An 18,499-nucleotide genomic window follows, 5' to 3' on the forward strand; every position below is an offset into this window, starting at 1 on the left:
TAGGAACATATTCATCTATTTCTAGTTTTCTAGGTTTTTTTTTTTTTTTGCATGAATGGGCCTACAAGGAAACTTTTAACCTAGCTTCTTTATTCTGGTGCTTATGTGCTTAGTCGCTTAGTCGTGTCTGACTCTGCATGGACTGTAGCCCACCAGGCTCCTTTGTCCATGGAATTCTCCAGGCAAGAATACTGGAGTGGGTTGCCATCTCCTCCTCCAGGGGATCTCCCCAACCCAGTGATCAAACCCAGGTCTACCACTGCAGGCAGATTCTTCACCATCTTAGCCACCAGGGAAGCCTCTATTCTTAGTGTGGAGTATATCCAAACTGCTCTGTAGTTTAGATTTAATATTAAGTGAAAGTGAAAGTGTTAGTCACTTAGCAGTGTCCGACTCTTTGTGACCTCATGGACTATAGCCCACCAGGCTCCTCTGACCATGAAATTCTCCAGGCAAGAATACTGGAGTGGGTAAACATTTCTTTCTCCAGGGGCTCTTCCTGACCCAGGAATTGAGCATAGGTCTCCTGCATTGCAGGCAGATTCTTCACCATTTCCTGGCAGTTCAATGATTAGGACTCCAGGCCTTCACTGCCAAGGACCGGGGGTATGATTCCTGGTCAGGAGAACTAAGATCCTACAAGCCTCTTAGCGCAGCCAAAGATACAAAACAAAACAAAAATCCCACAACCTTACATTTTAATAATTCATTCTTATTTATTTGGCTGCACCCAGTCTTAGTCAGGAGAAGGCAATGGCAGCCCACTCCAGTACTCTTGCCTGGAAAATCCCAGGGATGGGGGAGCCTGGTGGGCAGCTGTCTATGGGGTTGCACAGAGTCGGACATGACTGAAGTGACCCAGCAGCAGTAGCAGCAGCAGCAGTCTTAGTCATGGCACAAGGGATATTCAGCTGCAGCATGAGAACTCTTAGTTATGGCATGTGGGATCTAGTTCCCTGATCAGGGATCAAACCCAGGCCCCTTGCATTGAGAGCTTAAGTCTTAGCCACTGGACCACCAGGGAAGTCTGTAATAATCAATTCTTATGGGCAGTATGGTTTTCCCAGTAGTCATGTATGGATGTGAGTTAGACCATAAAGAAGGCTGAGCACTGAAGAATTCTCATAATTCTCCCACTGTGTTGTTGGAGAAGACTCTTGAAAGTCCCTTGGACTGCAAGGAGATCAAACCAGTCAATCCTAAAGCAAATTAACCCTGAATATTCACTCAGGACTGATGTTGAAGCTGAAGCTTCAATACTTTGGCCGCCTGATGTGAAGAGCTGACTCACTGGATAAGAACTTGATGTTGGGAAAGATAGAAGGCAGGAGGAGAGGTGGTTCACAGAGGATGAGGTGGTTGGATGGTATCACAGATTCAATGGACATGAGTTTGAGCAAGCTTCAGGAGATGGTAAAGGACAGGGAAGTCTGCTGTGCTGCAGTAAATGGGGTCACAAAGAATTGGACATGACTGAGCAACTGAACAACAGCAATCTGATATGTTTTACAATTGCCAGTCAGTTTACTGTGAAATGGGGACAATGATCGTATTTACTTCAACTTGTTTTGGGGAGATGAAGTAAGTATATGTAAACTTTTTAAAAAGTGCCTGATAGACAGTGAGAATTTTATAAACATTAGCTATTATTACCTTTTTTTCTCCCCGCTTTTGGCATATGAAGAAAAAAAAGTTGACAAAGAGCGAGTGACAACAGGCTTGGTGCTGAAAACCAGTTATCTTCTTTCTTTGGCCATGCCACCTGGCTTGCAGGATCTTAGTTCCCTGATCAGGACTTGAACTTGGGCCCCAGCAATGAAAGTGCCAAGTCCTAACCAATGGACCATCAGGGAATTCCCAAAAAACTAGCTATCTTGACTCTCATTTCCTGGCTCTTTCCCTTATATCATTTTCCTTCAGAAGCAGATTCAGCAGCCTTTTAATAGTTCTACATTAGTAAGTCTCTTAATCATATTCTGTGTAGTTGCTAAGTCATGTCTGACTTAATAACCCTGTGGACTGTAGCCTGCCAGGCTCCCCTGTTCATGGGATTCTCCAGGCAAGAGAAAGTTTTCAAAAATTATAAAATAATGCTTCCAAACTGTACTGACTGGAAAGGTTCTTCTACTTAGATAATTCTAAGTAGTCAGAGTACTTAGTGTATATGATTCCTACGTCTCGGAATAGCAGAAACATTTGAGGAAGAATTTTTTTTATTTAAGTTCTTTCTCATAGACTCTTCTTACAAGTTAAGACTACCACATCCCTCATGGTTGCCATGCAAAGAATCTTGTCTTCAATCAGCTCATTAAGATAGTGTTTTTTTAAAGGCACTTTGCCAGCTCCCTCAAACATAACTTTGCAAATGGACAGCAAGAAAAACATAGCAAATCACTTCCATATGGCTCAAGGCAATGAAAAAATTTTTTGATTAATGACACATTCAGTACAACAAAATAACTTCCAAGTCTGCTAGAGACAGTAACTTATCTGCTACATTGATTTTTCGTGTGATTTTTTCATTGTTTTGACTCTGTAAAAACCCTTCTAAACTCCCAATTGGTTGGTTCATTTTTAAACAACAACCTCTTCCAAGATGATCACCTGTTCATATTTGTCAGCCCTATCAAGCAAATAGCTGGTCTTAAACTTATTTTAGAACCAGCTGCTTTAAACATATGCTTCGATATTCAAGGGATTTTTTTTTACAGACTCATCAGTTGATAAAATCATTAACATGTCATCTGCATATGCAAGTACTAGTCTGAGCATCTAAAACTACTCTGCTTCCTTCCACACCTGTCTAAATTGTGAACCAAGCAAGTTAGTTTACATCAAAAATTCTCATCAAAGGGTTTTTAATTAATACATAAAGGACCAAATGGGTACTCTACCCTTAATGTTTTCATTATCTGGATCTCTCTATTCCTCCCAGACAGAAACTAACCGCGTCATTTTCACACTCTCAACAAACTGAAAAGGTATTACGTAAGCCTTAAACATGTTCTCTCCTATAAAGAGCTTTTTTTTCCCTCTCTTTTTCAAAGAAAATAGGGTAAAAATTCAACCGTCTTTAATTCTGTATGTTTTACAGTTTCTCTTGGTATAATGAAACCATCTGCCACCTCTGTCCCTAACGCCTGGAATGAATCAAATCATCTTCCTTGCAAACATTGTTAATCTCACAGTAATCCTTCCTAATCACTTTGTAATCAGCACTCCAAGGGGCTGAAGGTCCTTGACTCTTAATCACGATATTTTAATCATCATTCTTGTGAGACAGCAGTTAGTAATCCCTGAATCTTGGGCTTATTTCTTCCCAACTTCCTAATTATTCCCTAGAACAAAGAACAGAAGCTCTTTAGATAAGAGAAACCAGATCTCTCTGGCTAGAACTGGTTGGTAGTACATGACAGCCTCAGGGTGGTGTTTCTGATGACTATTATTTTCAGTTTTGGACACTGAAGACAGCTCCTTATTTTTGTTTTCATTCCCAATTTTCCTTTGTTTTATTTCCTTATTCTTTTCTTTAATATTTTTCCTTTATTGCACTTTTTACCTTACCAAAATTTTACATAATGATTTATTTTTCCATTTGGCATCCTGGTCTCTAGATGTATAATTAATTCTTATTTTTATTCTTTCTCAAGCTGAGAAAATTTCCCTCTATTTCTAGTTTGCTGGGATCTTTTATCATGAATCAGTATTGGATCTGATCAAATGCTTTTTATGCATCTATCGATATGACCATGATTTTTCTCCTTTGGACTTTTGATGAAATGGATTACATTAATTGATTTTTGTCTCTGTATTCTTAGGGTGCAATATTCTTACTCCTTTATATAACTTTACAATTTATTTCTTTTTCTTTCCAATATTTTTTTCCTGGAAAGGGGTGGAAGAAACTCATGACATATTTTAGAGACTTGCTGTCTTATTAAATAATTGAATATTCTTTTTTCTTCATAACTTTTTCTCCATCACCAGTTTGTGTTACTTTCTCATCTCACAATGTCTTTCATGACCATGTTTATGTAGCACTTACCATAAAATCTATTTCTATTCTTAAAATTAATTCAGTTAATTTACTTTAAAAATATTATGCAGGACTACTATTTGTCAGACACAAAGCAGAAACTCATTCACCATTTGGTGTGAGGCCCCATGTCAGCTAAATACCTCTTGCCTAGAATCGAAGTTTAAACATCTTTAAAGAAACCAGTTGAGAAACTGGCCTTTTCCTTTGGTTACTTAAATAATAAAAATGATCACTAGAGAGCAGGATATATCTTTTATGATTTCCTCATCCCAAGTCTCACCCTGTAGCATATTTCTCAAGTTTCCAAGTATAGATTGGTAACTAAGTGTGTCCTGATTGCATTTGATGAGAATGGGACTGGAGAGTCGAGGCAGAGAAGACCTGAAATGTCTTCTCTCTGAGTCTATATTAGGAAAGTAGTCACTTCATAACTGATGCCTTTGCTCCCTGTTTCTCTCCACTCTCATCAGTGATCTCCCTTAAACATAGCACTGATTTTCCTTTTTGACAATCCAGTGGTTTTTAGTATGTCTACAGAGTTGTGCAATAATCACCACAATCAATTTTAGAACATGCTTATCATCCCCCAAATAAACTCCTGTCCCTTAAATATCATGTCCCAGTCCTTCCATCTCACCATCCAGTACTAGGCAAACACAAGTCTCCTTTCTATCTCTATGGATTTCCCTATTCTGGACATTTCACGTAAATGGAATCATATACTATGTGGTCTTTTTGTGGCAGGCTTCTTTCCCTTAGCATACTGTTCTCAAGGACCATCTATGTTGTAGTATGTACGGATACCACATTTTGTCTGTTCATCAGCTGATGGGCCCTTGGATTGTTTCTACCTTTAGACTATTAGGAATATTGCTGTGTGTACATTCATTTACAGGTTTTCATGTGAGCATGTTTTCATTCTTTTGGGTATAAACTTAGGGATGGAATTGGTGGATCATAATATAACCCTATGTTTAACTCTTTAAGGAACTGCCACACTATTTTCCAAAATTAATGCACTATTGTACATTCCCACCAATGGACTTCTGGGGTTCCAATTTCTACACATTCTCACCAACACTTGTTACTGTCTTTTCTATCATAGCTAAATGAGTAGGTGTGAAGCAGGGTCCCTTACAATTTTGATTTGCATGCCCTTATGACCATGACTTTGCTGGAGCAGCCGTGAAGAGATACCCCATGTCCAAGGTAAGAAAAACCCAAATAAGACGGTAGGTGTTGTGAGAGGGCTTCAGAGGGCAGACGCACTGAAACCATAATCACAGAAAACTAGCCAATCTGATCACACGGACCACAGCCTTGTCTAACTCAATGAAACTAAGCCATGCTGTGTGCGGCCACCAAGATGGGCGGGTCATGGTGGAGAGGTCTGACAGAATGTGGTCCACTGGAGAAGGGAATGGCAAACCACTTCAGTATTCTTGCCTTGAGAACCCCATGAACAGTATGAAAAGGCAAAATGATAGGATACTGAAAGGGGAACTCCCTGGGTCAGTAGGTGCCCAATATGCTACTGGAGATCAGTGGAAAAATAACTCCAGAAAGAATGAAGGGATGGAGCCAAAGCAAAAACAATACCCAGTTGTGGATGTCACTGGTGATAGAAGCAAGGTCTGATGCTGTAAAGAGCAATATTGCATAGGAACCTGGAATATCAGGTCCATGAATCAAGGCAAATTGGAAGTGGTCAAACAAGAGATGGCAAGAGTGAACATTGACATTCTAGGAATCAGCGAACTAAAATGGACTGGAATGGGTGAACTTAACTCAGATGACCATTATATCTACTACTGTGGGCAGGAATCCTTTAGAAGAAATGGAGTAGCCATCATGGTCAACAAAAGAGCCCAAAATGCAGTACTTGGATGCAATCTCAAAAATGACAGAATGATCTCTGTTCATTTCAAAGCAAACCATTCAATATCACGGTAATCCAAGCCTATGCCCCAACCAGTAACGCTGAAGAAGCTGAAGTTGAATGGTTCTATGAAGACCTACAAGACCTTTTAGAACTAACACCCAAAAAGATGTCCTTTTCATTATAGGGGACTGGAATGCAAAAGTAGGAAGTCAAGAAACACCTGGAGTAACAGGCAAATTTGGCCTTGGAATATGGATTGAAACAGGGCAAAGGCTAATAGAGTTTTGCCAAGAGAACACATTGGTCATAGCAAACACTCTCTTCCAACAACACAAGAGAAGACTCTACACATGGACATCACCAGATGGTCAACACCGAAATCAGATTGATTATATTCTTTGCAGCCAAAGATGGAGAAGCTCCATACAGTCAGCAAAAACAAGACCAGGAGCTGACTGTGGCTCAGATCATGAACTCCTTACTGCCAAATTCAGACTTAAATTGAAGAAAGTGGGGAAAACCACTAGACCATTCAGGTATGACTTAAATCAAATCCTTATGAGTATACAGTGGAAGTGAGAAATAGATTTAAGGGACTAGATCTGATAGAGTGCCTGATGAACTATGGACGTAGGTTCGTGACATTGTACAGGAGACAGGGATCAAGACCATTCCCATGGAAAAGAAATGCAAAAAAGCAAAATGGCTGTCTGGGGAGGCCTTACAAATAGCTGTGAAAAGAAGAGAAGTAAAAGGCAAAGGAGAAGAGGAAAGATATAAGCATCTGAATGCAGAGTTCCAAAGAATAGCAAAGAGAGATAAGAAAGTCTTCCTCAGCGATCAATGCAAAGAAATAGAGGAAAACAACAGAATGGGAAAGACTAGATATCTCTTCAAGAAAATTAGAGATACCGAGGGAACATTTCATGCAAAGATGGGCATGATAAAGGACAGAAATGGTATGGACTTAACAGAAGCAGAAGATATTAAGAAGAGGTGGCAAGAATACACAGAAGAACTGTACAAAAAAGAGCTTCATGACCAAGATAATCACGATGGTGTGATCACTCACCTAGAGCCAGATATCCTGGAATGTGAAGTCAAGTGGGCCTTAGAAAGCATCACGATGAACAAAGCTAGTGGAGGTGATGGAATTCCAGTTGAGCTATTTCAAATCCTGAAAGATGATGCTGTGAAAGTGCTGCATTCAATATGCCAGCAAATTTGGAAAACTCAGCAGTGGCCACAGGACTGGAAATGTCAGTTTTCATTCCATTGCCAAAGAAAGGTAATACCAAAGAATTCTCAAACTACCGCACAATTGCACTCATCTCACACGCTAGTGAAGTAATGCTCAAAATTCTCCAAGCCTGGCTTCAGCAATACGTGAACTGTGAACTTCCAGATGTTCAAGCTGGTTTTAGAAAAGGCAGAGGAACCAGAGATCAAATCGCCAACATCCTCTGGATCATTGAAAAAGCAAGAGAGTTCCAGAAAAACATCTATTTCTGCTTTATTGACTATGCCAAAGCCTTTAACTGTGTGGATCACAATAAACTGTGGAAAATTCTGAAAAAGATGGGAATACCAGACCACCTGAACTGCCTCTTGAGAAACCTATATGCAGGTCAGGAAGCAACAGTTAGAATTGGACATGGAACAACAGACTGGTTCCAAGGGAAAAGGAGTATGTCAAGGCTGTATATTGTCACCCTGTTTATTTAATTTATATGCAGAGTACATCATGAGAAACGCTGGGCTGGAAGAAGCACAAGCTGGAATCAAGATTGCCGGGAGAAATATCAATAACCTCAGATATGCAGATGACACTACCCTTATAGCAGAAAGTGAAGAGGAACTCAAAAGCCTCTTGATGAAAGTGAAAGAAGAGAGTGAAAAAGTTGGCTTAAAGCTCAACATTCAGAAAACTAATATCATGGCACCTGGTCCCATCACTTCATGGGAAACAGTGGAAACAGTGTCAGACTTTATTTTTTTGGGCTCCAAAATCACTGCAGATGGTGATTGCAGCCATGAAATTAAAAGACGCTTACTCCTTGGAAGGAAAGTTGTGACCAACCTAGATAGCATATTGAAAAGCAGAGGTATTACTTTGCCAACAAAGGTCCATCTAGTCAAGGCTATGGTTTTTCTAGTAGTCATGTATGGATGTGAGAGTTGGACTGTGAAGAATGCTGAATGCCGAAGAATTGATGCTTTTGAACTGCGGTGTTGGAGAAGACTCTTGAGAATCCCTTGGACTGCAAGGAGATCCAACCAGTCCATCCTAAAGGAGATCAGTCCTGGGTGTTCATTGGAAGGACTGATGTTGAAGCTGAAACTCCAATACTCTGGCCACCTTTTGCAAAGAGTTGACTCATTGGAAAAGACCTTGATGCTGGGAGGGATTGGGAGCAGGAGGAGAGGGAACAACAGAGGATGAGATGGCTGGATGGCATCACCGACTCAATGGACATGAGTTTGAGTGAACTCCGGGAGTTGGTGATGGACAGGGAGGCCTGGTGTGCTGTGATTCATGGGGTTGCAAAGAGTCGGACACGACTGAGCCACTGAACTGAGCTGATGACTAATGATGCTGAGTATCTTTTCATGTATTTCTTGGCAATTTGTATATCTTCCTTAGAGATATACTGATTCATATCCTTTGCTCATTTTTTAGTTGAATTTTTTTCTATCAAAAATTTTTCTTTTCTTATGATGTCTTTCCTTGGTTTTAGTAACAGGGTAATTGTGGTCTCATAGAACAAGCTGGGACATGGTCTCTCATCTTCGCATTTTTGGAAGAATTCATGAAGAACTGGTACTAACTCTTCTGTTTGGTAGAATTCACCCCGTGAAGTCAACACTGATTTTTTTTTTTTTTTTACCTTTCTGTTAAAAACTCTTTAATGGTTACCAATTATTAATGAATTAGATGCAACATCCCATATTGCACCCTCTATAATGTCACAGTATGCATTCCCTGTCTTATGTTCTACTATTCCCAACTAGCATCCCACTGGTTACACCAATAGGTAACTTGACCACAGGCTGTCCTGCCTCTTGCCTTGACTTTGCTTCTCTTGTACTTGTGTGTCTTACTAGTCAGATGGCCATTCCCCATAAGGCATCTCAAATCCAGGACTTTCCAGGCAGTCCAGTGGTTAAGACTATACACTGCCACTGCAGGGATGTGCGTTCGATCCTGGTCAGAGAACTAAGATCCCTCAGGCCAAAAAAGGCATGTCAAATCCATGTATACCTTGAAACCTTTTCTTGACTCTCCTGTTAAATTAGTTTGGCTTTTCTTGGAATATTTGGACCAACTTCCTCTAATAGCCATTTAAATAAAAACAGAAAACTCTCTTGATCTTCACAGTATAGGACTTTAAGTCTTCATAATAGATTTCCATACAGAAAAAGCCACCATAATGGGAAAGCCCCATTCCAGTTAAATTGGGACCTGTTAGTTACTCTGGTAGTGACAATTAACTATCAAATGCTTATATGGAATCCACTGTGAACAGTATTTCTCTGTGAGCTCTTTTTCCAATGTTCAAATAATTAAAAAGAATTTTTGCTTGAGGAACTGATTATGAATGACTTCTCTGTGTTTCACCATATTTCTGAGGAAAATTTGTCTTTAAAAAAAATTGATTCAGTACTGGGAGAGGTTCTGCATGCCTTTTTGCTGACTTTCCAAGTCTCAAAATAATGATCTTCACAGTAGGGAATACCAAAGAAGCTAATGGCAGAGTTACAATGCTAATCGTTTTCTAAAGACTACTTCTTCCAATAGCTAAAATAAAGTTTTTCAGTATTTTAAAGCTGCAATATAATTTTTTTGTTAAGAAACTGTATGGCCTTAGTAAATGTAGTATTATATATACATAAAACATTACTTTTCAAGTACATATGAAGATTGTATTTTCTTAATATAGTTTTAAAACGTTTATGAGGGGAAAAAAGGCTAAAAACCTTTTCCTGTTTTGCCATGTTTTGAGGGGATTACTAAATGAGTGAATTAAAATTTATGACAAAGTGAGTACTCTACTAACATTGCTAATGTATATGTTTGCTAAATTTCATTAAGATAAAATTTTATTTTAGTGATGCATGGGTTAAGAAGGAAACTCTTTTAGATAACATAATCAACAAACATCTCACAGATCTATACTATTATGTAAATATTGTGACTACAGCCATATTTTTAGCTGACTTCAACAATATTGCCAGTTTTATCTCAGCATTAGCTGTGGAGGTATGTTGGTAGTGCCTCTATTATTACTATCAGTCAAAAAATAATAATAGCTACATCCATTTATTGTCTCTTACTGTATCCTAAGGGCTTCCCAGGCGGCACTAGTGGTAAAGAACACGCCTGCCAATGCAGGAGACTTAAGAGATGCTGGGTTGATCCCTGGGATGTAGGCACTTATATTACCACCTAACTCACAATAAACCAAGGAATGTATTTAGATCAACTTGGATTAGATTCAGTTGTGAGTAACAGAAACCTAAGATAATGATGTCTTAAACAAGCAAGAATTTCATTCCTCTCATCCAAAGGTAGCAGTCTAGTGAAAGCGAAAGTGAAGTCGCTCAGTCGTATCCGACTCTTGGCGACCCCATGGACTGTAGCCTACCTGGCTCCTCTGTTCATGGGATTTTTCCAGACAAGAATACTGGAGTGGGTTGCCATTTCCTTCTCCAGGAGATCATCCTGGCATTGTAGGCAGTCTAGGGCTGGTTCCAAAGTTCTGCTCCACAAAGTCCTTAGGGATCCAAACTCTTTCTCTCCCTAAGTGGCCACTAGCTGCCATGCCAACAGAAAGGAAAGGAATGAAGAAAAAAGGGGTGAAAGAAATGTACCAGCTTCCTTAGGAATGTTTCTACAACATGATATTTCATTTAGAGCTCATTGGCCAGAATCAAGTCATACAGGTGGGCAGCCATGTGCCCAATTAAAAGCTGGGAAATCTAAAACACAGAGAAAGGAAGGTAAAATATTGGGGGACAATTAGATTCCTTCTCTGTGATAATATTATTAATTCTATTTTATAGATAAGGATTTCCCTGACAGTCCAGTGGTTAAGAATCAACCTGGCAATGCAGCGGATGTGGGTTCAATCCCTGGTCCAGGAAGATCCCACGTGCCACGGGCCAACTAAGTCCAAAAGCCACAACTACTGAGTCAGAGCGCCTAAAACCTGTGCTCCACAATAAGAGAAGCCGCCACAGTGAGAAGTGTGAGCATTGCAAAGAAGAGTAGTCTCCACTCACCACAACTAGAGAAAGCCTGTGCATAGCAACGAGTGCAGCCACAAATAAATAAATAAATATTGTATAGATAAGAAATTTGAGCCTTAGAACTGCTAATTAAGTTGTCCAACATTCATCTGGTTAATACATGTTTCAGGGAAGATTTATAACTAGGTTTATCTAACCTGAAAGTTCTGTGCTATTGAAGCAGAAGCAAAAGGAATGGAGTAACAGTAATTACTTTTAGGAGCCTAGTAACATTGCCTTAAATCGTGTCTCAGATAGTTATTGCCATGTAACAAACCATGCCAAACTTAAACAATAAGCACTCATTTAGCTATAGGTTGATTGAGCAGTTTTGCTGATCTAAGACAGTGTTGGCTGATCTCTACCTAGAGATTGGCAGACAGCTGATCTAGAATTGCCTTGTCAGTGATAATCTGACATTGCTCCACACAGCTCTCACCCTCCAACAGGCTAGTGTTGGCTTGATCTCGTAACATGGCAGCAATGCAAGAACAGAAGCAATTGAAGCTTCTTGAGGCACTGGTTCGTGATGGGCTGAATGTTATTTCCACTGCATTCTATTAGCAAAGTAAATAATAAGACCAGCCCAAATTCTAGAGGTGAGGAAATAGTCTCCATCTCTTGATGAACTACAAGTCACATTGGAAAGAGCATGAATGCAGGAAACCACTTACAAACACAATATTTTCTTCTGCTACCCTGAACCTGGAGTAAATCTAGGAAGTGATACAGAGAGAAAGAATCTGTGACTAAAGATTGCCTCATTGTCCTGTGAAATTGTAATTAGTCCTGAAGTGCATTTTTCTCTAAAACAGAATGTCCGTGTTAAATCTTAATTAAAGGTGTGTGGATATCTTCAGGTTTTTGAGAGAGAGAAAGAAAAGAGTTAGCTTTGTTTTCTGGATTGGACCAGTTCGTTATTCATTCGCTTAACAAAAAAGCACTGAGTCCCTACCATGTACTTAAGAACCTTTGCTAGGTACTGAGATATGATGATTAACAAATCCAGAAATGGGGCCCACTTTCCTGGGGTTTACCACTGGGGTTGGGGAGATGAGACATTAATTAATTTCACAAATGAATACTTTATGACAAAAATGCGAAGAGTGACATGAAGCAAAGATATATGACAGTAGGGGAGTTTGTAAAACAAAGCTGATCTGGTCTGGGGCATCCCTGAAGGCTTTATTGAAGAGGATTTGCTCAAATTGAGATGTGAAGGATAAGTTAGAATGACTGGTCAGAATGGCCATCATCAAAAAATCTACAAACAATAAATGCTGGAGAGGGTGCAGAGAAAATGGAACCCTCTTGCACTGTTGGTGGGAATGTAAATTGATACAGCCACTTTAGAGAATAGTATGGAGATTCATTTAAAAACTAAGAATAAAACTACCATATGGCCCAACAATCCTACTACTGGGCATATACCCTGAGGAAACCATAACTGAAAAATATACACATACCCCAATGTTCACTGCAGCACTATTTACAATAGCTAGGACATGGAAGCAACCTGGATGTCCACTGACAGATGAGTGGATAAAGAAGTTGTGGTACATATATATACAACAGGCTACTACTCAGCCATAAAAGGAATGCATTTGAGTCAGTTCTAATGAGGTAGATGAACCTAGAGCCTATTACATAGAGTGAAGTAAGTCAGAAAGAGAAATACAAATATATATTAATGCATTTATATGGAATCTAGAAAGATGGTACTGATGAAACTATTTGCGGGGCAGCAATGGAGATGCAGACAGAGAACAGACTTATGGACACAGTGGGAGAAGGGGAGGGTGGGATGAATTGAGAGGATAGTATGGAAACATACATATTACCATATGTAAAACAGATAGCCAGTAGCTAATTTGCTGTATAACACAGGGAGTTCAAACCCAGTGCTCTGTGACAACCTACAGGGGTGTGATGGGGTGGGAGGTGGGAGGGAGGTTCAGGAGGGAGGGGACATGTATATATACCTATGGCTGATTAATGTTGATGTATGACAGAAACCAATACAATACCATAAAGCAATTATCTCCCAATTAAAAATAAATAAAAAATTTTAAAAAGCTTGTAGTGAGAGAAGACAGGGTTTCAGGCATTTAAAGGTCCTAAACTGGCAGTGAGTCCCGCACTTATGAAGGACTGAAATAAAGCCATTAGGGTTGAAATACAGAGTGGGAGGAAGCAGATGACAAAAGATGGAAGGGTTAATGACTGCTAGATTATGTTGGGCCTTAGGTGACTGTGAGAAACTATGTCTTAAATCAGACACAGAAAGATAAGTATCATATGATACTGCTTATATGTGGAATCTCAATAAAGGCTACAAATGAACTTATTTACAAAACAGAATTTGAGTCAAAGATGTAGAAAACAAACTTATACTTACCAGAAGATAAGCAGGGGAGAGATAAATTGGGAGACTGGGATTGACATATATATACTACTATATATAAAATAGATAATTAGTAAGGACCTTCAGTACAGCACAGGGAACTCTACTCAATATTCTGTAACAGCCTATATCAGAAAAGAATCTAAAAAAAGAGTGGATATATGTATATGTATAACGATTCGCTTTGCTGAACACCTGAAACTAAAACAACGTTGTAAATCAACTACACTCCAATAAAAAAAAATTTTTAAAGAGCCTTTGTTTTTACCTTCAGAACAAAAAGGAGTCATAGAGAATGACCTTGTTCTTTGCTGCTAAAGAATTTCATACCAGTAATTATTGGAAACTTTACGTATCAAGCCAAAAGAGGAGCTTTGCCCTGACATGGTTCCGATTGAGTGAATTTTATTTGTGAAGTGTGTGTGTCTGTGTGTGTGTGTGTGTGTGTGTGACAGAAACATAGAGACTTGGACACAGAAGGAAAGACACAGAGGGCTGGGTGTGGTGGCTCATTCCTACATCTGAGCAGTTGTCTGGGCTGATTTTCGTTCAACAGTTATTTGACAGACATTTGACACTGCTGCCTCTTTAGAATAAGGTCTTTCATAATTCCCTCCCATTTCCCTGCATGATTTCTGTCCATCACTGGGTAAGCAGAATTATTCCTAATGGATTTTTGATTTGTTCTTTGGAGCCCCCATTTTTAGTAAGCACACAAAAAACTATTCATTCACATTGCTACCTTATACTAAACGTTCTTTGTTAAGTTAAAGTCTACAGGCTGGGTAGCATAAATAGCAAAGAAAAAAATTCACTGTACGCCAGTTCTAAGAATCTGGCACCAAATGGTCCTCTAAGGTTTGTTTAAACAAGAAATGTATTAAAAGCGAGACATTTTTCATGGAGATGAGGGTCTTGACCGCAGAAACTTCCTCTTTGAGCCCTGGTCCTGGGGCCTTCCCCGGTGGCGCTAATGGTAAAGAATCTGCTTGCCAATGCAGGAGACCTGGATCTGATCCCTGGGTGGTGTCTATCCCCTAGAGAAGCAAATGGCAACCCACTCCAGTATTCTTTCCTGAGAAATCCCATGGACAAAGGAGCCTGGTGGGCTACAGTCCCTGGGGTTGCAGAGAGTCGAATATGACTGAACAAAGATGAGCAGATGGCAGAGCTTTAAGGAGCCTGTCAGTGAAGTTTCCCTTCAGAGAAGAGCCAATGAGAAGATGCTTCACTTTGGACATTCTACATCTTTTCTCTTTTCTGAGGAGAGTTTCAGCTTTTTTAGGCTTAGCCCATGCCAATACTGGAGAAGAGGGTCAGAGAAAAGCAGCTGGAAGTGAAAATTATTTACTTTAAACACTTAAATGGTTCTTCTGTGAAATTATGGCATTCAGTGGCTTTCAGTCAAATTGATCTTAATTTTCTAGCCACTTCACTACTAATTCGATCTTATAAAATAGCTTCACCATTAAGGACGCAGAGCTGGGGTCAGGTCGTTGGTTTTCTGTTCTGCCCAGGATTGCATTGATCTTCTTTCCTCATCTTTTGCCCACTCCCTGCTGAGACCTCTGTCCATTCCCACCTTGCTGCAAATGATTGCTTAGGTGTTAATTTAATCATGAAATTTAATATTTTACCTCATATTTTGTTCTGAAGCATTTCTAGGCTTACAGGATGTTTAGAACTGACAGGGTCATTCATTCATTCAGTTATCTCATATTTGTGCTTTGTGCAAGGCATTGCCCCAGGCCCTCAGTAGCTTCCCTTCCAATAGTGGAGGTAGATACGCAGAAAAGCCATTATAACCCAGTCAAACAAATGCTATTATAGAAGCGTGAGCCTGTAATAGGGAAGAACAAATCTGGCTCCATATTGGATCTGTTTCTTTTACTTTAACCTTTGTATTCTATTGCTTTTGATACAAGTTAATTGTATTTCCTGTAGCCTGAAATATACAGGATAGCTCATTCTCAAGGCTCTGACCTTTAAAGGTATAAAACTTTCCCATTCATAGAGAGATTTAAAAAAAACTGCAGAACGGTGAGTAACATTTATCTTATTGGAGGTTTACAGGAACATCATGACCAGACCTATGTAGACTGCTGTTTAAGAACAAAGGACTCCAGCACCAGGAAGTTTGCAGCAACCAACCACACCCCTTCCCCTTTTAGAATAAAAGAAGCCTGGATTCTAACTTGGGTAAGATGGTTCTTTAGGACATTAGTCTACCATCTCAATCTGCTGGCTTTCTGAATAAAGTCACTATTTCTTGCCCCAACAACTCATCTCTCAATTTATTGGTCTATCATGTGGTAAGCAAAGGTCCATCTAGTCAAGGCTATGGTTTTTCCAGTGGTCATGTATGGATGTGAGAGTTGGACTGTGAAGAAAGCTGAGCGCCAAAGAATTGATGCTTTTGAACTGTAGTGTTGGAGAAGACTCTTGTGAGTCCCTTGGACTGCAAGGAGATCCAACCAGTCCATTCTAAAGGAGATCAGTCCTGGGTGTTCTTTGGAAGGACTGATGCTGAAACTGAAACTCCAGTACTTTGGCCACCTGATGCAAAGAGTTGACTCATTGGAAAAGACTCTGATGCTGGGAGGGATTGGGGGCAGGAGGAGAAGGGGACGACAGAGGATGAGATGGCTGGATGGCATCACCGACTCGATGGACGTGAGTTTGAGTGAACTTCAGGAGATGGACAGGGAGGCCTGGCGTACTGTGATTCATGGGGTCGCAAAGAGTCAGACACGAACTGAACATGCAGTAAGCAGTATGAGTTTAGATCAGTAACAAGCAAAGTACAGTGGGAAAAAAGGAGAAGTAGTTTCTTAGTCTATCAGGAGAAGACCGTGAAGACTTCCCAGAGCTGGCAGCAGCAGATCATATTCAGAAAACAGGTGTAGGAATAACGTTTCCATTGGAGAACAATGTGTACAAAGACATGGAGAAGCTGAGGGACCACGAGTAGCTAAGGACTGCTTTGAGTATGGTGTCAGCAGTGAAGCCATTGCCAATGACCTTGAAATGCTGGGGTAAAATCTTGAAGGACCTTGAATGTCTATGTGCAAATACAAGAGAATTTATATTTTAAACTAGTAGTGATGGGAAAAGCATTGACGATCTTTTAGCAGATATTTTATGTTAGAATGTCCACTCTGAAACTGAGGGTTATGGATAGGGTAGGAGATGGAATCAATGAGATTCAACTCGGGGAAATCTAGAAAGAGGCTAATGCAGTAGTCCCAGCAACAGTGAAAGTCTGAGCCAGGGCTCTAGGCATAAAGGGGAGAGATGTTTAGGACTGAAAGATTAACTGGGTGGGAAAGGGAAGAATATAAAATGAACCCAGGCTTTTCTGGCTTCACTAATGGGATGAAAGATTGTACCATTCACCTACACAAAATCTATATATTGTCATTCAGGGTTGAATGATGAATTCAGTTTTGTGCTTTCTAGGTTCTGATTAAAGACATGGGATCCTGGAAATATGCCGTGTGAAAAATCTGAGACAGGGTCAAGGACAGAATGGTGGGGTTTTTGCTGTTCAGTCACTAAGTTGTATATGACTTTGCAATCCCATGGACTGCAGCACACCATGCTTCCCTGTCCATCACCAACTCCTGGAGCTTACTCAAACTCATGTCCATTGAATCAGTGATGCCATCCAACCATCTCATCCTCTCTTGTCCCCTTCTCCTCCTGCCTTCAATATTTCCCAGCATCAGGGTCTTTTCCAATGAGTCAGCTTGTCACATCAGGTGGCCAAAATATGGGAGTTTCAGCTTCAGCATCAGTTAATCCAATGAATATTCAGGACTGATTTCCTGTAGGATTGACTAGTTTGATCTCCTACAGGCCAAAGGACTCTCAAAAGTTCTCCAACACCACGGTTCAAAAGCATCAGTTGTTCAGTGCTCAGCTTTCTTTATAGTCCAACTCTCATCCATCAGTCCAGTTCAGTTGCTCAGTTGTGTCCAGCTTTTTGCGACCCCAAGGACTGCAGCACGTCAGGCTTCCCTGTCCATCACCAACTCCCGGAATTTACTCAAACTCATGTCCATCGAGTCGGTGATGCCATCCAACCATCTCTCACATCCATACTCACATCCATAGGGTTGACTGGTTTGATCTCCTTGCTGTCCAGGGGACTCTCAGGTCTTCTCCAACACCACAGTTCAAAAGCATCAGTGGTGGAGTACTTCACACTTAAAGATTAGAGATGATGTCCTCAACTCTGAATAGATTCCAGGTCCTGCCCTAGATGATTTAGAACGTTCAGGAGAGGCTTAAGAATCTGTTTATAAAAAGCTCTTCAGGGGATTCTGATTAACAGCTAGAGCTGAGAGCCACAAATCAAATCCCACCCTATTCCAGGAAAGAGCTGGAGCCTGAGATTCATGTGGTGGAATGACTTTCCCAAGGTCACAGAGCTCCCTAGAAGCTAAATGCAACTCAGATTCCCAATCCACAATCCTTTGTCTGCAGGCTCACTTCTGCATTTAGATTTGATTGTCTTTGTCTTATTTAGATTTAAAAACCACTGGGGATGGTCTGCACTTCTATCTACTTTTTGTAAAATATGAAGTTATAATAGCAAGTCTGACTAAGCAGCAGATCTGGTGGACTGAGAGAGAGTTGTTTCTCACACGTTCATGCGACTAGTTTCCTAACAGTTCTATCTTTCACAGCACTCCTATTTGTAGAGAAAAAACATTATCAGTGACTCAGCCTCGATATTCTGCTAGTAGCTTTTTGCAGAACCTGGTGTTGGACCTAATATCTATAATCTAGACCATGGGAGGAAAAAAAAAATGCCTCTATTTTTGTGGAAGAGAAACAGATCCAGAATCTGAAAGTCCCTAAGAATTTATGGATGATGCAG

The sequence above is a fragment of the Bos indicus x Bos taurus genome, chromosome 14 (genome assembly GCF_003369695.1).
Source record: "Bos indicus x Bos taurus breed Angus x Brahman F1 hybrid chromosome 14, Bos_hybrid_MaternalHap_v2.0, whole genome shotgun sequence".
NCBI lineage: Eukaryota > Metazoa > Chordata > Mammalia > Artiodactyla > Bovidae > Bos > Bos indicus x Bos taurus.